Raw genomic sequence first — 10,074 nt, forward strand, 5'->3', positions numbered from 1 at the left:
GTTGGCATAAGAGAAACACTCTCCTAACAGCTATTGCCCATTTTTTATAATGAAACATTTTTCTTATATGGGTCCAGTGTATCTGGGTGTTTTTATGGAGTGTAATGACCACAGTGCTGCACTTTAAAATGCAAAATCAAATCCTAGTGACAGGCACATGAACACAAATTTTGCTGTGTACCTGCCTGGGCATTGAGTTGAAGGGAAAATTCACAGAGGATTCTTCTTCCCAGTTTGCTTCAGACTTCTGAAAGTTCAGTGTCTGAATGTCAATGAGTCAAGTCTTTTAGACAAAGTCTAGAAATCCAAACACTCAGCTCATTCATCTCATCCTGAGCTTCGAGGCAGCCCAGCTGAATCCCACTCCAGAAACGCCCATTCTCACTCAGAGCTAAAGGGAGATTTATTTCATTTGTCTCTCAGCTTGTACCACCTTGAAGGACTTCGAATTCCCCATCAACATTAGGCAAGTGTCAACATCGCAAGATCAGAGACTCAAGATATGAAATCCCTTTCAAATATTGTTCTCTGCTCCTCTCATCTCACGATATTCCTCATTTATAAAGTAATTTATAAACCCCAGCTCCCAATTTCCCACACAAAAGTCCATCCTACAACATTGCTTCCACCTCTGGCACTTCTCTTTGCCCATCAGCCCTGCTCATCTTTTTCAGTTATTTCAAGTATTTTCTGTCTGCTTCCCTACACAGAGTGTGGGAATGCTGAGAGCCTGGAAAGAAGCCTCTCCCCTCCCAGAGTCACCACAGCTGAGAGGAACTGAAGTTGTACCTACTTTTGGGAATATCTGTGAGATTGAAGCCTCCAGAGCCTGGTTGTAGGCTGGGTCTGGGAGGGAACAGGCATATCCAATGCAAGAAAGTGTCTTTGGAGAGCTGAAGTGGGCAAATTTCCCTGCAGTGTGTGCTTTAGGATTTATTTCATTTTCCTCTAACGCCTTATACCTTCCTTTATTATGGTAACTTTCAAAGGCTTGTCTAAAATAAAATTAGAGCTGTGTTCCTGTCAGTTTTAATCATCTCATTCCAGAGGATGAGGCCCTAGACTGGTAAATGAACACTTGTAAATGTATTTATCATGGGCAAATCTCATACTTTTTTCTAAACTCATTTCAGAAGGTACAGAATCTCAAGAACTGCAAGATTTCCCTGCAGAAAAATTTCAGCCCATAATGTTTAATCTACTTTTTCACAAGTTATGAAAAAAAGCTGGTAAGTGAAATTAAACTTACAAAATTTTAATTCACTATCACACATACCTTCAAAATAATGTTTGGTGACAATATTCAGTTCTTACCTGCATTTTGCTGATTACCTTGTATTCCCATTTGGGGAGTGTGTAAATATTCAGGTTGTCCTGAATTCAAAGTTCTTTCAGTAGTAAGACTATAACAGGGAGGTTTAACTGTCTTACAAACATTTAATGTTATTATAACCCTTGAAAATCTTATAAAACCATCGTGACCAGTGCTGTCATCACAAGCTCATGCCAGAATTTGAACACATTCCCCTTCTTCCCAAAAACATTGTAGATATAAGAAAAAAAAAATCTGACTGAGCATCCATGAGGTTTCCTGCAATGTATCAGTGATTTAAGGTTAATAAGCTTTAAGCTGCTTAAACAGCACAAATTGTCTACTGACCATGCACCCTACAGCCATTTCAACCAGTGTTTGAAGAGGGATCATGAACAGACCCATTCCAGAGGAGCAACATCTCCCATTCCACGGGGATGCACTTTTTTGGTCCATGTATTAGAAAAATAAATTGCCTCTGAGTAAGCTTCTGGTGTCCACATCAGAATTTTCCATTTCAGCCACCACATCTGAAGCACTCTGTGTGTTTATTCAGTGCTGTTGAAGTCATGGCTATAAAAACCACAGAAGGCATCGCCTGCCACTTTTCATCCCAGGAGGGAACACAGAGAAACCCCAATGTAAGATATCTCAAAAGGTTTTCATTCTTCAGGAAGAATGAATATTGGTATAGAGAGGTTTTATGCTGAAATCTACAATATAGGAGCTCTGATCACCGTGGATCGTTTTGGAAAACCTGGCTTTTCTGTGTTTTCAGCCTGATTCTGCCACTCTGCAGCTCAGACATTCCATTAAAATGAGTTCCTTCCTACTGTCGCTGTTGTGTGCAAATTTCCAGCTGTTTGTGGTTAAGGAGAAAGACTCGTCTAAGGGAAAACAAGGAGCTTGTGGGTCTTTTTTATTATTATTACTATTTCATTCAAATAACTTTTTTTTTTCATTTAAACAAAAAAGTTTCCACAATAACCAACAGAACCTCGGGCTGCTTAGCTTCACCATAAAAGAACAGCTGAAGGACCAGTTTTCCACAGGCACAAACTTCTCACTTCCTACGAGTCCTTGAACACCACCACCTCTGCAAGCCTGCTCCCACACTCCTCCTGAGCAGAGGCAGGCACGTAGTAGATCAGTAATTACTACATCTTCTCTCCACTCATCACCTCCACCACCAACACACTCCCTGTTCCAGCAGCTCCTCTGCCAGGTTTTCTAGTGGTGGCAGTTTGCCTTCAGGATGGCACAGCTGCAGAGGACACACTGGATATGAAGTAAAAGGAGCTGCTTTTCTCCCCTTGAGCTTTCCAGACGTGAAAACCTGACATTTTCATGATTCTCTCAAGGATTCTCTTGCAGCTTTTTGTGGAATGGTTTTAGTTTTTGTTAAAAGGTTGTATAGTTTATAAATATTGGCTGATTTCACAACACCTTGCTGCCTCCTCCCAGCCCTGCTATCCCTGTTTGTGCACTCTTGTCCCTACACATAGAACAACATCCCAAAACTTATAAAAACCTCTTGGATTTTTTTCTGCCACTTTTTCTCCCTTTACAACACCCCTCCATTATCACAGAATCACAGAATGCTTTGGCTTGGAAAGGGACCTTAAAATCATCTGGTCCCAACCTTCCACAACACCAGGCTGCTCCAGGGCCCATCTAGGCTGGGCTTCAATACTTGCAGGAATGGTGTTTCCACAACTTCTCCGGGGAAACTCTTGTACTTACAAAGACATTTACACATAGATTAATCTAAAGCTGAAATGTTCCACAGGGTTGGACAGGGCTTGGAGGCACCTGGGATAGTGCAAAGTGTCCCTGTCCATGGCAGGGGGCTGGAACTGGATGGTCCATTTGGATGTAAACCAGTCCATAATTCATGATTTTAGTTTTCTTATGATGATAGAAAGATGGAGGAAACCTTAACACTCTAAATTATTATTTCACAATTTAACTAAAAAATAGCAGTAAGAACTTACTTCATTGACATATAAGCCCCATGGATTTTCCAAAGCTAAAATCAAATAATTTGACTTGAAGAGTTACAGCTTCTGAGATGACATTGCTGCCACTTCATATTTCCCAAACAACATCCCCAAAAACAGGTATTAAAATTCAATAGTGGAGGGGAAAAAACGCTACAGGTGGCATTTTTCTTGAAGTCATTAATGCAACCAGCAGTGTCCAAAGTGAAAATGGAGCCAGGAATGCTTCTGTGGGCTACCAAGGTCACCCTGATGGGCACAGACTGCTGTGGTGAAATTTGTAATACTGGGAGCAAATCTACAGAGAAATAGAAGGAAATTTCAGTCTCTAGTGGTGTCTCACAGAGTCTCTTATTGCCATGATGTTTCTCTAATAGTATTGAAATTTAGAGGGGAGGTGTGGGAGGGGAGGGAGGGGAGGAGGAAGGCTGGGCCTAAGTCGTTTAACCACAGCTCCAAGAATAGGCGGTTTTGCTGTGCAGACGTGGCGGATGAATGTTTCGTTTCCCAGGAAAAAAGGGAATGTTCAAAACTTTACACAGCCCAGAGCTCAAAGAAGCATTATAAGTGAGGCCCTGAATGATCATTTTTTTAAGATCGGAAAATATGCAGAGTCAATAATTAGGCAGTCAAATTAATTTTTCCTTGCAGTGTAAGAGGTTGATCATTTTGGTCATTTTGCTCATGTCATGTATGAAATGGGCTGATGGATTTCAACTAAAGCTGCTTAAACAGCACAAAATGTAGAGCATTAACTCTTTATCATGTGAAATTAAATCTGTTTAAGCACTAGAATACTGGGGCCTGTACCAGCGTGCTTGATTGGTTTTATTTCCACTGGGATAATTTTTTTTTTTATCTTGGCAGCAAGGCTATGGCTTGAAGCACACAGTGCTTCAGCTCTTCTTTCCTCTCCCATTTCAATTCTTTTGGGCTGCTCCCTCCTTGCCACAGCTATTTGTGGGCATTGCAGGGAGCAGGAGCAGGGAGCTGATCCAGAATAGAAATAAACCTTTTTTCCCCCAGCAGAATCATTTCCCCAGGGCACCTTGTAAATGCTGGCAGTGGAAGAGAGGAGGCAGGCTCTGGTAAGGGAGTGGGGACAGTTTTAGGAGAGGGCAGGTGCCCATCAGGTGATGTTTCCAGACAGACTTTGCCATTTGAGTGCTGCATTTAACGTTTCTCTTAATGTGGTAGGAAAAAAACCCCAAAAAACAGAGGTTTTTGGATGTTGAAATACAGGAAGATTATTATTGTATGGTCCAAAATATCTCTCTCTCTCTCTTGCTCCTCTTTTAATCAGTTACTCATTAGGACCTTGCAAGTTCTAAAAATTGTCCCTAAATTCACAATTCCTCATTATCTGCTGGTCATACTCAACCAGTGCCTTACATCAGAGAAGGAAAATAATTCACTTTATACATTAAAAATTTTGGGATAAAATATGACAGAAAGAGCTGCAAAACTCAACAGACTTCCAAGAAAGCACCCAAGGGTTGAGGTGGCTACACAAGGTCAGTAAATGATGTCAGTGATGTCACAATACCAGAGAAAGGGCAAAATTATTTGGTGTATAACTGAGGAAATCACTTATTTCCTGCATAAAGCAATACTTATGGTGGTAAGCAGTCAAACTGCCAGAGCAACTTGGCCAGTCTAAGATGAAGCCTTTTTAGGAAGTATTTTTCAAGAAAGCTTTGGATGTGCAGGAAAGAATCCAGAGGCAAGCAGAGAGTTTGAGGAGAGGCCAGGAAAATGCAGAGTAAGGGGAAAGGTCGGAAGGAAAGCAATGGTTTTGCCAAAAGAGAAGATGAAGTGGACACATCACAGAACCACAGGGTCATGGAATGGTTTGGGTTGGAAGGGACATTAAAGATCATCCAGTTCCAACCCCCTGCTGTGGGCAGGGACACCTTCCACTACACCACAGTGACATGACACATCTCATATTATAAAAGACCTTTGGAAAGGGAACAGGAATAATTTTGCAGTGTCAGGTCCGGCAAAAAGACACTGGCTAAAGGTGCAAGAGGGAAATTGTGGATGGGATGTCTGGAAAAATCTTTGTGTCAGCAAAAACTGTTAAAATCTTTAAGAAATGAAAAAAGATCAGACAAACACCACGGGAGTGATGTCTTAGAATGCCTTGGGGCTGGGCAATGGCTTGGTTGATGTCTTGAAGTCTTTTCAAGCTGTTTTCCTGTATTTTGTTGGAATTCTATCAGTCACAGAGGATCAGTCCTTAAAGTGCTGTACCAAGAGAGTTGTCTTTAGGGGTGGGCAAAGTGAGTAGAACTTGAGAGGAGAAAACAGTTTATAATAGTGTCATACTTCCTCTTCCACACCAGGAATCCGTTTCCTAGTCAAACTGGCAGAAAAAACAGAATTAATTATTCTACTTTTTATTTTTTTAAAGTTCAAAAACTAATGAGAGAAAAGACAATTTTTCTGCCCATTTTTTTAGACAACAGATTGAAACTGTCACTACCACTCACGTCTCTGAGATGAACTTCAGTATGAGCTCCATTGTGCAAATGTTCCAAACCTTGTAAAATCACAAAATATTTTTACTGAAAGAATGAGTAGGAACAAGATATAAAAGGGATATTATTTCTCTAAATTAATGAAACAATTCCTGGCAAAAAAAGATCTTAGTCAGTGGAAATAGGAATGTTTGCCATGCTCTCAGTAAGGAGCAAACCCATTTGTTCTTGATACCCCATACAGAAAATCACAGAGAGTGCTAGAATATTAATAATAAACTAAAGAGACTCACTGAAGCAGTCTTTAGGGGCCTTTCTTTTTCCATTGAATAGAGTAGGATTGAGGTATTTTTTTTCTAACTCTTCTCCAATAAACTGTTGCTATCCTCACCAGGGACTAAGCAAAATTCACTCAGGAAGGAACATTTGTATTTAATTAAGCAGGTGGATAGCAGTTTCATTACTTAAATTATAACCTTGTTCTTTTTCAAAATCACGTTTATTTCTTTTCGAGTCTTTGCTCTGCCAAAATTTACTTTGGGAAGGGCAGTGGCTGTTCTTTTGATTGTATCATTGGCCAAAGGTTAAGATAATCAGTAAATCCCTGAACATCATAATCATGGGAGAGGTTGAGAAAAAAGTGGGCTGATGACAGACACCACTGAGGCTTTTTTGGTATTTTTTCCCCCTGACTAATGACAATACCAGAGTACTATGCATTCAAAAATGGAATTCTTTAACCATGGATGCTGAAAAAGCCAGGACTCCGTGGTTCTGCTTCACTCTCTGTGCTGTCCATTAACAAATCCAACTCTTTTTAGGGCAAGAACACAGAGTTCTCATGCCATCTCATGACCTGGGGTGAGCAATGTGATGAGATCTATAAAGGATGGCTGGACATCTTTCTTTTGCCAGTGACCTTTTTTTACCTTTTTTTTTTCCTAAAGGAAAATTGCCTCCTGATACATTGAAAAGGTCCTTGTGGAATTCAGTGTGCACCCAGACATCTGGGATGGGATTCAGTTACCTGACCATATGTGGTTATTGATATTTGAGCTGCTCTGGTTCATCCTGCTAAGCTTCCAGCAGGACAGGAATAGCACAGGTGTTCCCTGAATCCATCAACATGGGTGTGTTCAATACCCTGGCATTTCTCAAATGTCCACAGACATCGTGTTAGGACAAGGACATTGAGTGCCTGGCTCAGAAATTTCTCCCTGTGCACACGTATGTTTAGGTGCTGAAAAAAAGGTGTCCAGATTTCAGTCTGGACCTTGTTCCTGTCTCTGCTGAGCCTGGCTGAGGTGGAATTAATTTTCCACAGAGCAGCTGAGCTGTGTGTTGGTGGCTAGAAAGGTGTTGGGGACAGACACAGGAGCATTTTGGCTACTGCTTAGCATCATCCTGTTGGAGTGAGTCCAGAGGAGGCGCCAGGATGATCAGAAGGATGGAGCAGTTCTGCTGGGAGAATTGGGATTGTTCAGCCTGAAAAAGAGAAGGATTTGGGTGACCTTGTGTGGCCTTTCAGTACCTGGAGGGAGCCTGCAAGAAGGATGAAGCGAGATTGTTTACAAGAGCTTGGAGTGACAGGACAAGGAGAAAGGGCTTCAGACTAAAGAGAGGAACTTGGTTTAGATTTTAGAAAGAAATTGTTCCCTGTGAGGGTGGTGAGGCCATGGCACAGGGTGCCCAGAGAAGTTGTGGCTGCCCCTGGATCCCTGGAAATGTCCAAGCAAGGCTGGAGACGGCTTGGAGCACCCTGGTACAGTGGAAGGTGCCCCTGCCCATGGCAGGGAAGCTGGAATGAGATGAGCTTTAATCTCTCTTTAACCCAGACCAATCTGAGATTCTATGATTTTCTCCAACATTTCTCTCTCACTACTAGGCTGGGATTGGGCAGGATCTTGGGAAAAGACACAGTCAGGACAACTGATCCAAACCTCACTTACAGGATATTCTGAGTTCGAAAGGACCCAAAAGAATCATCAAGTCCAACTTTGAAATGAATGGCTCATAAAGGGATTGAATTCGCAACCTGGCGCCTGACCAGAGGGATGCTCCACACCATATCACATGTGCTCAGCAATAAAAGTTAAGAGAAAGGGCTGGGAGGGCATTTGTTGTCACAGCATCTGTCTTCCAGAGCAGCCACCAAGTGTACTAAAGCCCTGCTTCCCAGGAAGTGGCTGAACAGCCCCTTCTGACACCCAGTAGAGAATAAATATTTTGTTTTTCTTTGCTTCTGCATGATGCCTTTGCTTTATTGAGCAGGCTTCTCTTGACCTGCGACATTTATCCAATTTATTTCCTTCCCTGCCTCCCTTTCTGTCCTGCTGAGGAGGGGAGTGATAGGGTGGCTTGGTGGGAGCCTCACATCCAGATGAGGTTGCTAATCACACTAATTTAAAAGTCCTTGTGATATGCTGCTTCTAGAATAAATGGACAGAAGAAGGGTCAGAATTTGAGTGAGGTCAGAGACCAACCTCTTGCTCAGAGATCTTAATTTCTAGAGACTCAGTAATTATCAGACATCTTCACACAGCACCCATCAGAATGGGGGCTCAGGCTGAAAGGAAAAAAAAAGCCCAATAATGAAGTCAGTGACACCCAAGTGGTGATGGTGGCGTTAATTATGAGTGGCATGAGATGACTTAAGTCAGCTCTTCTCTCTTGGTGGCCCATGGGCCTCAGATAAGCCTGTGCCTGTGGTTATTCTGCAGATGGTTTCACACTCTCACATTCTGGGCCAAAAAGTAAGGGTTCTGGTTGAACTGGTTACAATGGTGATGAGAAAAGTAAGAAACATATTATTATTTTGATTGCACAGTAGTAGCTGAGTAATTACACAGCGTGGTGATTCAGGACTGACTAAAGAGAAAAGAGAACCATAATTAACTCCTCTATCTTGCAACACAGACCCTTATTTGAGGAAATGACATAATAACATGGAAGGGCTCTCTCTTTACAAACCTAAAGGCCATGGAAATATTTCTCAGCTCAGACAAATTGTTCACCTTTGGGAAAAACTCAAATAAAATATTTTGAAGGAAAACAGCAAGGAATATATACAAATAAAATATAGAAGAGTGTGGAAATTGTTCAACTGTGGTGATTATGATACATAATAATTTTCAAGTTTTCAAGTTTGGGGAAAGCCTAAATTCTGTCTCTTTTCCAACAAGCTACCAGATTCAATGTCTTTTTATGCACAGGTTTGAATTGCTTTTCTAGAAAGATCAGGAACTATTTTAATTTTGAAGACTGCACGTTTGAAATCCTGATACCAACTTCAGGGCTCAGTAGAAAGACAAAAAATGAAGTCAATCCAACAAATCAAGCCTCTGTTTCAGCCTCTACAGGTAGATCAGGATATCTATAATCTGATTGCCATATTTTATCTAACCCTTGAGTAGCTCCATAATTTAGCAGGAGTTTACGAAGACTTAAAGTCTTTCTCTATGAGAAATTGGGGGGGTTTCTCCATAAATTCTCCATTGTCCCACTCCTAAGTGCTGTCTTTAAAAATCAGAATTGATCACTGCTCTTTTTGCTTACTCCTTAAAGCTCCTGGTACCCTCCAGAAGTTTGTGTCTTCCTGAACTAAAGCCCTGTATAAGGATAAAAACCATCCATATTTGCAGCAGAGAAGAAAGGAAGAGAAAAATTTCAAATTTTAATATATTTTAATAATTCTATGATAAACAGAGAAGGGACAGCTCACCCACTACCATTTTTTCCCCAGTACCATTTAGACTGAGGCATATCTGTACCTCTTTTCCTTACAAAAAATTCCTCATTCAGCTTCCTGGGATGCCAACAGATTTTGGAAGTTTACTGGAAGAACCAAGAGCCATATTCCCCATCTATCCCATTATATTTGCTGTATCTTGGTGGTTTCCTGTAATGGATAAATAGAAGGAAAAGCAAAATGTAGCAGCTCTTTTATTATGCAATGCTTCATAGACACGGGGCATAAAAAAAGGGGGAAAAATGACAACAAAACCTGAAACGAAAAACAAAAAATTATTCATAATTATGGGTTATCCATAATTATGAATACCAGTTATGCAAGACTCGCTCTAACTGCAATAACAACAATAACTAAGTGTTTTAACCCTAATCTAACACTACAATGGAGATTTAATTCTGCAACAGATGGCTGTTCAACTACAGAGATCTTCTCTGACAGTGATTCACATCCTCCCCTTGGCAACCAGCCCCACTGCCTGGTTTTCCTTGTAGTTATGAAAATTTTTTTGTAGTTGTGATGTTTTTCTTA

This window comes from Camarhynchus parvulus, chromosome 2 (genome assembly GCF_901933205.1).
Source record: "Camarhynchus parvulus chromosome 2, STF_HiC, whole genome shotgun sequence".
Taxonomy (NCBI): Eukaryota; Metazoa; Chordata; class Aves; order Passeriformes; family Thraupidae; genus Camarhynchus; species Camarhynchus parvulus.